Genomic DNA, 16,611 nt, shown 5'->3' on the forward strand with positions numbered 1-16,611 from the left:
TGCTCCCGCCTCCTCTCCAGGGCACTCACACTGAGCAATGGTTTCCTGCCTCCCTCCTCCCCCTGAAGACACCGGTGCACAAAATACCACATGACTGCCCCTTTAAGTAGACCACAAACCCATATGCAGCACTATTTTTTCAAACTCTTGTTTATTATATGTCAAAAATTTTTGTAGCTTTGCAGAACTAGAACGCTGAGTATTTGAAAGGAGATGAGAAGGAAAAGCAGCTACTGAAAAGCTGATTTAATATAAGCATTAACAACTAGTAGAGAAAACACAATATGCTATTGCCAGTTCTGAGGAGGTGGGACATGAGAAGAGCTTAAGGGCATCCAGAGCACGTGGGTTTCAGTCATCACAGATGCCCCAAGGCGTCTCCTTCATGGAGAGAGTGGGTGCTCTGAGCGCCCCACTGCTTCCACTCTGTGCTGGGTGCCGCTGTGTGAGACCCAGGGCTGTGCACAGACCCTTGACAGAGTGAAAAGAGGTTAAGTTCGGGCTACTGAATCTGGAAACTGGGGATTTTGAGAGCATGGTCCTGGCAGCTTTTACTTATGGTGGAAAGTACACATGTGTGGGGGAGGCAAAACACAAGGGCGGTCAGCTCATAACCACCTGCTCTTGTCCTAATGAGTCCAGTTCTGCAAGCATGAGACCTCATAGGAGACAGGTGTTTGCCCCTCTGAATACCCTAATCACTTCTTAAAAGCTACGTCTTCGAGCCGGGCGTGGTGGCGCACGCTTGTAATCCCCGCGCTTGGGAGGCAGAAACAGGAGGATCACGCAGGTTCGAAGCCAGCCCCGCGCACTGGCTTAGGAGACCCTGTTTCCAAATAAAAATGTAAAAATAGGTCTGGGAGTGTAGCCCGGAGGTAGAAGGGCTTCCAGGAACCCCAGTACCACCAAAAAAAAAAAAAAAAAAAAAAAAAAGCTACATCTTCTTAAAAGCTATGTTTGATTACCACTGTGGCAATCAAACATTGACATGAGAGGCCAATCGTATTTAGACCTGGCCATCACCATGTCTTTCTGATTTTACCTCTTAGAAATGTCTCTTGTGCAGGGCGTGGTGGTGCAAGTTTATAATCCCAGTACCTGGGAGACTGAGACAGGAGGATTGCAGATTTGTGGACAGCCTCAGCTATTTAGGCCCTCTGCAACTTAGTGAGACCCTGTTACAAAAATAAGAGAATAAAAAAGTAGGGCTGGGGGTATAGTTTGGAGGTAGAATGCCCCTGGGTTCAATCCCCAGTAACATAAAAAATGTCTCTTGTGGGGTGTATGTGTGTGTGTGTGTGTGTGTGTGTGTGTGTGTGTGTGTGTGTGAGAGAGAGAGAGAGAGAGAGAGAGAGAGAGAGAGAGAAATGTAGAAAAATAAATGGCTTAATTCCAAACATTTCTTTTTTATCTTAATTTTAATTAATTTATTTTTATGGTGCTGGGGATTAAACCCAGGGGTATTCTACCTCTGAGTTATACCTCCAGCCCTATTTTATTTTTATTTTGAAACAGGGTCTCTCTAGGTTAATGAGAGTCTCACTACTTACTGAGGCTGTCCTCAAACCTGTGATCCTCTGTCTCACCCTCCCAAGTCCTGGGATTACAGGAGTGTGCCACCACGCTCAGCTGACTCCAAACCCTTCTGTGTTTCCTCTGCCACTGCCCAGTCCACACCCTTCCCTCCAGTACTGCTCCCAGGGGTGCGACCAGGCAAGTCTACAAGAGTCCTTTGCCTTTGCCTCCTCCTTTCAAAGCAATGCTCATGGAGGCAGAATGACAGGAGCCATTACACAATGTCTACCATTAGCTAAGTACTGTACCCATGTATAAACATACAAACTCTTAAAATCTTTCCAAAATCTCCCAGAAGAAAAGTATCCCTGTCCCCATTTCAGAAAAATGATGAGCAAAATGACACTCAGCTGTAGTAACCCAACAAAGGGCAGAGCCCCACTGCTCAGACTCAGCTGCTCTGCTCCAGCCAGTTCTGCCCACACCTCCCCTGAACAAGAACACTTCTGACAGCTCTCCTAGTACTGCTGTGACCCAGCCTTTAAGGATGAAGCCCACTGGTTGCAGTGGGTAGAGGGAGAACATGGCCAGAGGTCTCTTGGACACGTCTGCACGGTGCCAGGCATTGCTGGAGCCCTGGTGGTGGCCCAGCCTGACAGGCCACTCATTCCCCAAAGGTACTTTGAACTTGGGGACTCCAGTTCAATTCCAGGGGCCTGCCACTCTCTGGCCTCCCCATTTACTGTCAGGTCAATGGAATTGCTGGTCACTCCAGGAAATCCCTTGTTTGTTTGTTTTTTTTTTTTGGGGGGGGTGTATATTCAGTACTGGGGATTGAACTCAGGGCCATTCTATCTCTGAGCTACATACCATCTCTTTTTATTTTTACTTTTGAAATAGGGTTTTACTAACTTGCTAAGGCTGGCCTCAAAGCTATGATCTTCCTGTCTCAATTTCCCAAGTACTGGGATTACACGAGTGCACACTGTTGCCCTACTCATGTCTGTCTTGAGCATGTGTACACTCCTTCTCTGGCCTGAAAAAAACCACCTTTCCCTGCCTCATTCTTTCTTCTTCCACCCTTCAAGACTCCTCTCACAATCACCACCTCCAAGAGACTTCCTTCCCTTTGTAGATTGGACTGTTCATTCCTCTACACAGATGCCCACTGTCAACACAGGCGTCACAGATGATGTGGTACATTACAGAACAAGTTATTTCATGAGGCTACTTTTTTTTTTTAAGATACTGGGGATGGAACTCAGGGGCATTCTACCTCCAAGCTACACCCCAGCCCTATTTTTTATTCTTTATTTTAAAATAGGGTCTCACTAAGTTGTGGAGGGCCTCACTTAGTAGCTGAGGCTGGCTGTGAACCTGTGACCCCTTGTCTCAGCCTCCCCAATGCTGGGATTACAAGTGTGTGCCACCACGCCCAGCCCACAAGACTTCTTTTACCAGAGCCCATTTCTGTCCTCCCAACGACTTGGAGGCCCCCCACAAGTCAGGGCTGTGTTTTCTTCCATTTTGTACCCACAGTGCTCAGACCAAAGCTGGGGCAGAATGAGGCATCACAGAGGCAGTGGCCACCAGCACCATCACAGCCCATGGGGGATCCCTGCTGCCATCTGCCTTGGTGCTCACCTGGCATAGGAGTTCCTGAAAACACCCACTGGAGAAACATAACTGACCACTTTCCTCCCCGGAGCTGGCTGGGCTCCTGGACCTCCTTCCAGGGGAGGGATGTCCACAAGATCCCTGGCCCCACTGAGCCCCAGGTACCACCCTGATGACCTTCAGCTGCCTAGAGGATGCTGAGAAGCCTCTGCCACATACCAGCCTCCCTGGGGATATTTAGAGCATGGGGCAGAAGAATGACCTCTAGTGGTCCTCACTGGCTGGCTGGGTTGGCCCAGAGGGCATTGAGCCTGGAAAAGAGGCTGCAGTGTAGAATGAAGCAGTGATTCCAAGTCTCTCTTGGCTAAATGAGAATTCTGGCACTTGCAACAGAACAAACGGCCACAGGGCTGCAAAGTAAATATTAGATCAATCTCTTTACTATTAGTAAAAAAAAATCTAATGTAGCAGTGAGTAAAATATATTCTTTTTTTGTGTGTGTATGGTACTGGGGCTCCTGGAAACCCTTCTACCTCCAGGCTACACTCCCAGACCTATTTTTACATTTTTATTTGGAAACAGGGTCTCCTGAGCCAGCGTGCACGGCTGGCTTCAAACCTGCGCGATCCTCCTGTCTCTGCCTCCCAAGCACGGGGATTACAAGAGTGCGCCACCACGCCTGGCTGACTTTTATCTTTTTTAAAAAATCCATCACCACCACTCTCAACCCCTACTAATAAAGGTTACTATTATTTTACTTTTTAAAATTTGTTTTATTAAAACCAGGGCTCCTATTCTTCAAAAACAGCCAGGGGATCTGTCTACACCAGCATGTGCCTTCTCTAAGTAGAAGTGCTTAGGTCCCCCACAGGCAGCAGGTCAGAGTGGAGATTCAGTTGTCCGGCATTATACTCATTTTCTGAGTTGACAGTTTTGTTTTCTTTGGAAGAAGGAAGATGGTACTTGTTTTTCTGATGAACAGTAAAAGGTTAGTTCTTTTTGCTAAACAGAAATCCTACTAGAATTACTTTCTCTCTGATTTAACACAGAACTAACGCTTATAACTACCTTCCCAATGATATCAAACATAAGCCTGAATCCTGTGGGGATTATAAAAATCAAGGTTTCTGAAACACCCTAAAATGTTCTCTTCACCAACCTCAAGGTAACCAATCACTTGGTACCGCTGAGGAAGCTCAAATGCAGGCACAACCCAAGTTTAAATCTTGGTCCCACCATATGTAAAATGCAAGTGCCCTGAGCTTTCAACCACGGCCACAGAGCTGCAGAGCAAGCCCACCTCTGGATTTCACACCTCTGAGACCCAAAGAGTAACCCATCTAGAAAGCAAGAAAGCATGCCACGCCCAGAAGCAACCGGAAATGAACCTTTCTTGTGCACCTTGTATGTGCAGGCACTCTGCTGACTTACTTGTATGGGAGACTTGTAAATTTCACACATATAGCTCCTGAAAGGAGAGGGAGAGGGAGAGAGAGAATGTGTGTTTTACTGGGGGTTGAACCCAGGAGCTGGTTACACCCCCAGCCCTTTTTATTAAATAAGGTCTCACTAAATTACCACACACCACGGGCCTCCAACCTGCAAACCTCCTGCCTCAGCCTCTCAAGAATACCACTGTGCCTGGTGGAAATTTCACCTTTTCAAGCTATTAGTTCCAGTTGAATGGTCTCTTTCCTTATTAAAATATAAAGATCCTCCAGCCCATAAAGTAGAAATCTTGCTAGAAGATGCATATAGAAGACAGCTGTGGGGCATGGGCTGCATGACTCTGTGAGCTTTGTCACTTTCCTGTGAAGAAGGCTGTGGTCTCAGCATCCCCTTCCCAAAACAATGCCCAGAGCAGACGGTGCAGGCAGACAGGGGCTGGGGAGGGGCAGGTGATTCTTGGGTTTTGTTTGCTCTGTGTTGCTAGGGAGTGAATCCAGGGTGTTCATTCTTCTACTGAACTGTACCGCCAACCCTTTATTTTTGTTGTGAAACAGGGTCTCACCAAGTTGTTGAGGTTGGTCTTGAACCTCTGCTCCTTCAGTACAGCCTCCTAAGCCACTGCACCCAAGTGGCATGACAGGATTCTAAGAAAAGGGGGCATCAGAGCAGGGAAGCCTCAGAAAGACTTCCAAGAGGGCTAGCGCTGGGATGGCCATGGGGATTTAGGCTGCTGCAGCTGTCAGAAGTTGGAGAAGCTGTTCCAGGCAGAAGAAACTGCATGAGGACAGGTGTGTGGAGTGGTGGGCAGAGGTAATGCTTTGCCTCACACCCAACTTTCCCATCTCCATTCAACAGATGTGCCCAGTCCCTGGGGCTCACGTGGGGTGAAGCCTCAATTCAGAGGCGTGTGATGCCGACCTGGAGTCATCAGCCCCCACACAGCTGCTGCTTAGGGAGAGGGTCTGCATGGCAAGGGAGCACGTCGAGGGCACGGTGACATCCTGGCAGGTGAGGGGAAGTTCCTGAGGCTCTGCCGGACACTCCATAACCCCTATGAAGGGGAGTTTGGAGATGGGGGGGGACACATGAAGCTGTGCTTTCGGGATCTGGTGGGTGCTTATTTGAGGAATGCTGATAAAATCACTAAAACGCACCTTCAGACACCAGCAGAGGCAACCTGGGCGATGCTTTATGCTAGCTGCCAAAGCAGGGGTGCCCACAGTGGACTGATGAGGAGACCCAATGGGAAGGCCACCATGACCCCTAGATCACTGAGCATATGGTTCCCCACAGTGTGCAAGGTCAGGAGAAAAGAAGGAAAGCAGAGCTAACATTAAAAACTGAAAGTATTTATGTTTGGAGGCTGTCAGGGAGCAGGAGGGAGAGCCAGCAAACATTATGAACAGAATTGGGACAGAAAAGACTTCCTAGGCTAGCTCCACGGCAGATGCTGAGGATGGGGACATCGAGGAACACAGCAAACACCTACCATCAGCACCGCAGAAAGCTTCACACTGCAGACACAGGCCTGCTGATAGACCTGAGACCAAAGAGCCTCATCAGATTTCTACCATGACTGCACGCTTACACTCTGTGTCCACTAGTCCTTAAAAGAGACCTGCCACTTTAGACACCTTACTGCTGGCGATGTAGCTCCATGGAAAAGCATGTGCCTAGCACACACAAAGCCCTGGGCTCTAACCCCAGAACTGCAGGAAGAAAAAAAGAAGAAGAAAAAGAAGTTCACGCACTTTGTCAAGGTTCTATGACTACATTTAAGTTGCTTAATTCAGTTTAGCAAATGAGATCCTACAATGAGCTTCTCATGATACAAGGCCCTAGAGACAGCTGAACAGTACCTGGTCCCTGTTCAGCAGACTCCGTGCTGCTCACAAAAGGGACCAAGAGAATGCAGAGGAACTGCGGTGAGGGCTGAAGAGAAGTGCTTAGGGACATCCTGAGCACATGGGGCTGCAGGGAGGAGGCTGAGGAACAAGGCCAAAATGGGGATAGCCTGGGAGGAGGTTGCAGGTAGCTAGGTGCCAGGTGTGTGCAGTACCCACAGCAACAGCGTACCAAGGGCAAGAAGACAGATTCAGGCTTCCCAAATGTATTTCACATTGTGTGCATACTTTTTTAAATTGGAGAATGAACCTAGGAGTTCTCTACCATTGAGGCACACTCAGCCCTTTTATTTTACTCATTTGTTATTATTAATTATTATTATCAATTATTGGTACCAGGGAATGAATCTAGAGGCATTCTATCTTTGAACTATACCCAGTCCTTGTAATTTTTTTTTTTTTAATTTTGTAAACAGGGTCTTGCTAAGTTGCTGAGGCTGCCTCACACCTGCGATCTGCCTCCCAAGTGCTGGGACGACAGACATGCCCAGCCACCCCTGGCTCACTGTTCATGTTCGGAAGGGGCAGAGACTGAAGCCAGCAAAGGAGTGTGTGCTGGCATCAAAAGGAAACAGTCGATAGAGACTTCCAGGAAGATGGCGACTGAGAAAAGCGGGGCTTAAGAGCCCCGCTAACAACCAATCTCCATTACCACAAAATCAGCGCCTTTCATAGCCAGAAAACACCATCACCAGTGAAACAAAAAATCACCAGGCTCCAGAGAGAAAGCGGACTGAGAACAGAGCCACAGAGGAGATACACCGGCCTCATGCCCGAGGACACGGCAGACGCGGCAGCAGCACCATACTGCCGGCGGCACCGGCGAATTCACGGGACGGCTACAGCAAGCCGAGGTGAGCCACTGAGGAACAGCCAGGCGGGATTTCTCCGTGCAGAGAGCATCTAAAGCTCCCAGTGGCTGAGCTCAGCACACGCTGCAGGGGTTCAGAGTGGAAATCAAAACCAAGAAGAAAAACACCAGCCCCACAGCCGAGGGCGTAGCAGCGGCGCCATATTGCCACCGGCAGCAGCAGCACTGAATTCAGCAAGGCCAGTACAGCTACATCTGCAAACTCAAGAACAGTGAGTCAAATTGCGGGCCACAGAGGAGAAATCCCAGTACTGTACTCCCTGGGTCTTGACCCAGTGGGGGAGGGGCGGTGGCAGAGATATCACACCATAGGAGAACATGCAACCTGGCACCCCCCACAGTCTAAAGCAGCCTCTATCGACTCTCTGGGTTGGAGACTCTGTGATAAAACCCAGTAAAGGAGTAGTGGGGTCTGAGATACTACTGACTCGAGATCCAGAACACCTTAAGTGAAGTCATAGTGACCCAAGGGAAGAACCCAGAGAAGGCACAAACATCCGAAATCATGGGAAAGAGGAATAATACTGGAGCAATTAATGCCCACAACCCCACAACATCAGAACCCGATAAAACTGAAAATCAGAGATTTCTAGAAGATCAAATCAGGAAAATAACTGTAGAAATAATAGAGGTGCTTCGAAAAGAACTCAGAGAGAGCCAAAAAGAGATAAAGGATGCAATTAATGAAGTAAAGGCCTCAATTCAAAGCACAAACAACCGATTAGACCACATGGAGAACAGAATCTCGCTCTTAGAAGATGAGCAATCCAAAAATGAACGCATAGTTTCTAATCTAGGAAAAAATATCCGACAGCAGGAATCTGACATTGAAGAAATATGGGCCCATTTTAAGAGAGCTAACCTAAGAATAATTGGAATAGAGGAGGGAAAAGAAAGTGAAACCAAAGGGATCAACAATATCTTCAAGGAAGTAATAGCAGAAAATTTTCCAAACATAGAGCAAGAGGTCGATACACAGGTCCAGGAAACTTATAGAACTCCCTTTAGACAGGATCGGAGAAGAGGATCCCCACGCCACATAATTGTCAAAATGACCAATGTGGAAGCCAAGCAGAGAATCTTAAAGGCAACAAAAGCAAAGGGCCAAGTGACATTCAGAGGCAAACCAATTAGAATCACTCCAGACTTCCCAAACCAAGTCATGAGAGCCAGAAGGGCTTGGAGTAACATATTCCAAACTCTGAAAGAAAACAACTTCCAGCCAAAAATTTCCTACCCAGCAAAACTTTCTATCAAATTAGATGGAGAAATAAGAAGCTTCCATGACAAACAGAAACTGAAGGAATTTATGTCTTCAAAACCAGCACTAGAGAAAATACTCAAAGAGATTAACTACAAAGAAGAAATAGGTAACACACACCAGAACTAGAGAAAGAAGATTTTCCATCCAACAGACAACTAAGATTGGTTATCTGTGGAGATTCATTATTTATGTTAGTCTTTTACCTATCTCTAAATTGTATTGTTTGCCTTTATTGTTGTTAATTTTTAGGATTTCTAGTTGGAATATTAATATACCTTCAGATATAGCAATTGGAAATATTTTATCCCATTCTATTAGTAACTGTTAACTCTGTTTACATTGTCTTTGGATATACAATATTTTTTATTTTTTAGTGAGTTTGTATACTCCTCTGTTGCCTGTGCCATTGAAATCATAACCAAGAAATCACTGCCAATTTCAATGTTGTGAGGTTTAATGACCCAGATTTTCTCCTAAAAGTTTATAGTCTTAAGATTTATATTTAGGTCTATTATCTATTTTGAGTTAATATTTGTATATGGGATTAGGTAAGGGTCCAATTTTATTCTTTTCCATGTAATTATTATTTTTAACAATATTTAGTTAAAAGATTAATATTTCCACCACCAAATGTTCGTGGAAACCTTGTCAAAAATAACTTGACAATATAGGGAAGAATTTGGCTCTAGGCTTTTATTTAACTCCAATGGTTTATATATCTGCCTTTAGAATAGTACTACACTGTTTCAACTATTGTAGCTTTATATGGTTTGAAATCAGAAAATATATATCTTCTAGCTTTGTTCTTTTTCAAGATCATTTTGGGTACCTAGAGTCCATATTCCATATTAGGATAGATTTTTTTCTGAAAAATAAATATATAAATATATGATAGTTTCACCTAAAAAATAGAAAAAAAAATTCTCTGGTAAGAAAGAAAGCAAAAAGAAATATTGAAATGTTATCTTTAAGTCATCAAAAGCTTGGTATCAGACAAATGAAACTGTTATGTGAGATTATCATTTTTAATTTTAGATAAATTGCCATAATACTAGATGTCAACTACTAAGCCAAGCATGGGAGGGAGGGATAGGGAGAGAATGGGGTGGGGATTGGGTGGGGGCTGACTGGGAAAAGTGTGCATGTATGTCTACAAAAGTATGTATCCTACTATGATGTATGAATACAGTGCACCAATAAAAAAAAAAAAAAAAAAAAGGAAACAGTCCAGCAGTGAAAGCTGGAATGAGAACAGGAGGGAGCAGTCCTGAGATACCTCCAGATAGACCATGGGCTGAAAAGCTCTCTGATCAGTGGGAGGAAGTCACTGGGGACTTGGCCCCAGACACCGGCCTAAGTATAAGCAGACTACAATGGACAGGGCTTTGTGTTTCTGAAGTATGAGGTAATTAGTGTGCCTTATTCAGGAAAGAAAAAAAAAAAAGGAATCATATTTTCCTGTCTGTACAACTCAAGCCTCTCAGCATGTGAAACAACTCTCTACACAAATCAAAAGAAACTTTTCCTAATCAAAAACATGAACTGTACAGCTGGTTGCATCTGAGAAAGTGCTGGGTCAAGTTACATTGTTTCTTGGTCATCTTGCCTGAGGGTCATCAGGGCAAGGCCGCACAGGTGAGCAATGCTCCAGCATCTCTGTGGCAGCATCCAGGCCCTAGCACTGCGCACTTACCTGGCTCCAGCCCCTGCAATGCTGATCCCACTCCCAGAGCGGAGGAATCGCAGCTTCATGAGTCCAGAATCTGCAGCATCTCAAACCCCTGTGACGCAGAGAAGGCATAGCCTGTACTTACACATTGTTACCATGGGTCTAAAATAATAATACATTTGTTTCACTGAGGATAGGAGACAAGGAAAGCCTTTCCAACTGGAAATACTGACACCACAAGAATTATTCAGTGATTTAGGCCTTCAGAAGTGAACTCACTGTGATTACTGTACAGCACTTGTTTTGAGATGCATTTAAGTACAAAAATAACTAGGCTTTTAAAAAACGTAAAGTTGATAGAAGCTAACTCTCCTAAGGATTCTAGACCTTGAACATGGTAGGACTGCAGCAGGGAAGTGGACCTCTGGCTCAGGGGACAAGCTGCACAAGCACTTCGCCTTCATGCTAGCTGCTGGGGTTCATTCCTGCTCATTCCTGTTCGGGGCTGAGCACTCCTCACCGCTGGCTGGGAGACCCACCCTCAGCTCTACGACTCAGAAACAACCAATGACATGTGTGGATGTGAGTCACCCTGGCCATGCTGCTGACAGCACTGGGGGGATGGCTAAAGACATCTGGCTCAGGGCACTCAACCAAATGAGGAGAAACTGAAGAGCTAGCTGAGGCATGTTGGAGCACACACCAGTGTTCACATCAGATGTGAAGGGGGTGTTGGAGGAAGTATCTTTCTTCATTTACATTTAGTCAAATAGAAAAGAACAGCCATAATTCCAAGAATCCTGTGTTTTAAAATTTTTATGACATCCCTTTCTAAAAGTCCTCAAAGTGAAATGTGTGTAGCAACTCATGAAAAGAAACCAGGAAGTCTGTGTCAGCAATACATTTTGTGTGTTTATTGGGTGTTGAAGATGGAGCCCAGGGCCTCTTGCATGCTAAGCATATGCTCTACCACTGAGCTACACCCCAACAATATGCATTTTTTTTTTGCAGTACTGGGGATGAAACCCAGGGGCATTCTACCTCCGAGCTATACCCCCAGCCCTATTTTTTTTTATTTTGAAACAGGGTCTCAATGAGTTGCAAAGGGTCTAAGTAGCTGATGCAGTCCAAGAACCATGATCCTCTTGTCTCAGCCTCCCTAAAGCTAGGACTACAATCATGTGCCATCACACCCAGCTAACAATATGCATTTTAAAGAGCAGCATCTCAGCCAGGCATGGTGATGCACACTTGTAATCCCAGCACTTAGTGAGGCTCTCAGCAACCTGGGGAGACCCTGTTTCCAAATAAGAAATTAAACTGGACTCGGGGGTGTAGCTTAGAGGTAGAATGTCTCTGGGTTCCATCCTCAGTACAAAAAAAAAAAAAAAAGCAGCATCTGCAAGGTACACGGTAACACACCAATAACTGCTGACAAGCAGGGTATTCCTAGGCCCAATGAGAGGCCTCTCTCAAATCATGAAGAGCAGAGAAGTTACCTTAGATCCTTTGACCCATGACAAAAGATATCCAAGTATACCACACTTCAAGAGAGTAAGGATAATGGAGGAATCACTACTCCACACTACAAGAAATAAATTCATCACCCAACATGGAAAGAAAAGTAAGACTGGAATCAACACAGGTTTAGGGAAAGCCACACAATTCCTTCTCTTGAAAACTAATGTCAGAGAACATTAGTTTATGGTGGTCTGACTTTAGTGGTCTGACTTTAGTGTTGAAGTAGACTGCTAGCTCACAAGCCCCTCTTCAGAACACCACAGCTCCTGCCCAACTTCCTATTCAGAATATGGCTGTACAACTAGGAGTCATTAGATGATTGAAGAAAACTTGTAGCTTAAAAAAATAGAGAAATCCTGGTGTGATGGTACAAACTTATAATTCCAGTACTTGGAAGGCTGAGACAGAGGAACGGCAGGTTTGTGGCCAACCTCAGCTATTTAGTGAGGCCCTCTGCAACTTAGTGAGACCCTGTTTCAAAATAAAGAATAACAAATAGGGCTGGGGGTGTAGCTCAGAGGTAGAATGGCCCTGAATCCAATCCCCAGTACAACAACAACAACAACTAATAATAATAATAATAATAATAATAATAATAATAATAACAACAACAAATAACTCTGGGAATGAAACTCCAAAAGTTCTAATGTCCCTAGAGACCAAAAAAGCCTTTGTTCACATGCACAAATGTATAAATAATGAGAAGAGAAAGCTGACTCCACTAGTCTAAGCTCCAATAACAATATGCATTGTTGTCTTATTGTATACCCATCGTGAGCTCTGTTTGTTTGCGTCACTGCTGTATTTGGAGAATCTACACTGGTGTAGCTTCACCACTGTATTTTGATAATCTTCACTGCTATATTTTGATTCTCTACACTGGAGCAAATCAGCTTCCTCTGCCATGATGTTCTGCCTCACCACAGGCCAAAAAAGCAAAAGGGCCAACCGACCATGAACTGAAACTTCCCAAGCTGTAAGAGGAGCCAAAGCAAACCTTTCCTCCTTATGAGTTACGTCAGGTATTTTGTTAGTGATGGAAAGCTAGCAGACTGGAAGCGCAGGGCACCTACACCTACATAAAGGGATGACTACTGGGATGGCACCAGTTCAGTCAGCGCCAATGGACACTGGAGCAAAGACCTCCAAGATCTGAGGGAATGTGAATTTTAAAATTTTTTATGGAGCCAGGCGTGGTGGCACACACTTGTAATCCCTGTGCTTGGGAGGCTGAGACAGGAGGATCACACAGGTTAGAAGCTAGCCTCAGCTACTTAATGAGGCTCTCAGCAACTTAGTGAGACCCTGTTTCCAAATAAAGTATAAAATAGGTCTGGAAGTATAGCCCGGAAGTAGAAAGCCTCTGGGTTCCACCCCCAGTACCACCAAAAAATAATAATAATAAATAAATAAAATTTTTTATGGTACTACGAATTGAACATGGGGTGAGGTACTCTATCTCTGAGCTGCGTCCCTAGCCCTTTTCTTTTTATTACATCTTAAAATAAGGTCTAAGTTGCTAAGACTGGCCTCAAACTCATGATCCTCTTGTCTCAGCCTCCCAAGTCCTGGGATTATAGGCATGTGCCACCACACCTGTCTAAAAATTATTTTGAACCCAGAAATCTATTCCAAGCCAAACTAGCAACCAAATAAAGTCCAAAAGTATAGGACTCTCAGACATGCTAAGGGACTGTGAAAGTTTGCCTCTAGTGTATTCTTCCTGAAAATGTACTCCAGAAAAATGAGGTTTTGGGAAGACTAACTAAGAAAAATGGGAGGCCCAGGAAAATGCACAAATTAACCCAATGCCCACTAAAAGCAAGTCCCAGGACCTAGAAAAGTAATCATTCCAAATTAGATCAATGATCTCTAAGCAGAGTATCTTCAGAATGGAAGCAGATTCCAAGCAATGGAAAGAAAGCAAAAGAAATGGGTATCAGAGAAAAGAGCAGGTATTATTTCAACAAATAAAGGCACTCAAACTTCAGGCAAAACAGGAAGGGAGAATGTGTAAGAAACAGTCCAAAGACACAGACAGTCCTGATGTGACATCACTCCAGTGGTTGATGGGAGAGTCTCCTTTGACTGACAGACACCAGTGATGGCTCTGGAGCTGCAGAAGGAAGGAAATGCCACTGTCCCCTGGTGCTCCCTCTGGCCATGTCTCCTTTACCAGGGTCAAAATACCAAATCATCAGGACTGGCATTCCACTTTTAGAATGAGCCTATTGAGAAAGCCCAAGAGTCTGAATGTGATCACAGACTGCACTCTCATGTCATCTTGATAATGTCAAAGGCAAGTGATAGCAGAGAAGGAACAACTGGCCAGATGTGGAAGTGGAGGTCAAGGGACAAAGCCGGGAGGGTTTAGTTTTAAAAGGCACAGCAAGCCAGACACGGTGGCACAGGCTTGTAAGCTCAGCATGTGGGAGGCTGAGACAGGAGGATTGCAGTTCACAGACAGCCTCAGCTACTTAGTGAGGCCCATTGCAACTCAGTGAGACCCTATTTCAAAATAAAAAATAAAAAATAGGGGTGGGGGTGTAGCTCAGATATAGAATGCCCCTGGGTTCCATCTCCAGAACACACACACACACACACACACACACACACACACACACACACACACACACACACAAAGGGCATAGCAGTCACAAGAAGGGAATTAAAACCATGACATAACTGCTAACAATGGGGATGGGGTAGACAAGAGGAATGAGAGTGCTAAACCCTCATCTGCCATGTCATGTCCTCACTGGAAATGTCTGAAGTTGAAGGAAAAGACAACAACACACAAATATTGTTCAGAAATACAAAGGTAACCAATGAATGACCAGAGTAGAAATAGTTAAATATGACTTTTGAAGAACAAGACTGGAGTTGGCCATGGTGGTTCATTCCCATAATCCCAGTGCTTGGGAGGCTGAGACAGGAGAATCAGATTCAAGGCCAGCCTCAGCAACTTAGTGAGATCCTATTTCAAAATAGGGCTAAGGTGTAGCTGAGGTAGACTACCCCTGGGTTTAATCCCTAGTAAGACAGACAGACAGACAGAGAGACAGACAGACAGAGACAGACACAGACATACACATTTTTTAAAAAGTAGGGAGAAGTCTAAAGACCTCCCATTACAAACACTCTGGACCACTAGAAATTCAAAGCACATGTAGTTGTAATGTTGACTGAATTATAAAATTATCAGTCAAGTTTGTCATTATATTAACATGCAATACTTTCTTTCCACTGCTGATAAGTAGGCACTTTTAAGTTTCTATGAACCCAGCATTCTATTCCAAGCCAAACTAGCAACCAAATTGAGGCCAAGATAACAATACTCTCAGGCATGCTAAGGAACTGTGATTCTATGGTGTTTTGAAGGTGAATTTTCTACTTCAACTACAATCACTTCACACACACACTGTAATATATTGTGATCTCCCTAACCTGAGACATACATTTGGATGCAGTGAGTCAGGATGGGTTCATCTCATTGGCAGGGTAGTTAATGGTATGAAAATGACAATGCTGACTTGCAGCCACTGGTGTCCCCAGACTTGCTGAAATAGGATGCCTGTAGGAAATCTAGATCTGGGTATTCTTCCCTGTTACTTTATGAAATCATGAAGAATCATGACTTCTCACACTCTGCTCCTTCCATCATACCTGAGATACTCACCGGCTGTGAGCTGCTTCCCAAACATCTCGAGGCCTGGGACTAGCTGCACCCTGCCCTCATTTCTCACATGGCTGCCCCTTCAGGTCATGAAGGCATAGCTTACATTAATCCCCTGAGAAGCCTGCTGAGCACCCCGTCTAAACTAACGTCTAGACAGTTCCTATCATATTACCCAGTCTTATTTTCAAACCCTTATGCTGCAATTTTTATTTTTCTATTTTCTTACTAAAGCACAAGTTTCAGGATTGTAGAATTCTTACCTCTCTTGTGAAAAACCATTCTCCCAGCACCTGGGGTGAATCCTGGTGCCCAGTAGGTGCTCAAGTGTTTTTAGAGTGACTGCTTTGGAAATAATGCTGAGCTCTGGATATAATATCTAATCACTTGGTAAGTAACTGTGTTTAAACTTCTTTCTTTTCTTTTTTCTTTCTTTCTTTCTTTCTTTTTTTTTTTTTTTTTTTTGCGGGTCTGGATCCCAGGGGCATTTGACCTCCGAGCTACACCCCCTGCCCTATTTTTTATTTTGAAACCGGGTCTCACTGAGTTGCAAAGGGCCTCACTAAGAGGCTGAGGCTGTCCCTGAACCACGATCCTACAGTCTCAGCCTCCCAAATGCTGGGATTACAAGTGTGGGCCACCATGCCTGGCTTCAAATTTCTAAACTGCATGCTTCTTTTTTCTTCTATGGTGAAGAATCACATATAATTATTTTATTAGGAAGATTAATTTCTGTTAACCAGTTGAAGATAATTTTAGAAATATACTAACATATACCAAGTATAATTTCTATAATATGAAGTAACTCATACCATCTTTTTAAACTTACATCTTTAGTTCATTGTACACATTCTAAATCTACCTATTCTTGACTAGAACTCATATCAAACAGGTGGCAAACAAGGATGATAATATAAAGGTTGTTTCAGAAATTCAAGAGTTTATATAATTACAACTTTTTAAATTTTAAGATGAATAGTGATATCTCCTAAAGGAATAAAGTTAAATTACTGTTTATAATTTTATTTCTAACTCAAATGACTAGATGAAGTAAATCTGATATTACAGAACATCTTATAAGAATAATGAACTTACTGTCATTCCCTTTACTACTTGTATTTCATG

The sequence above is a fragment of the Muscardinus avellanarius genome (assembly GCF_963383645.1).
Source record: "Muscardinus avellanarius genome assembly, chromosome: 2".
NCBI classification, from domain to species: Eukaryota; Metazoa; Chordata; class Mammalia; order Rodentia; family Gliridae; genus Muscardinus; species Muscardinus avellanarius.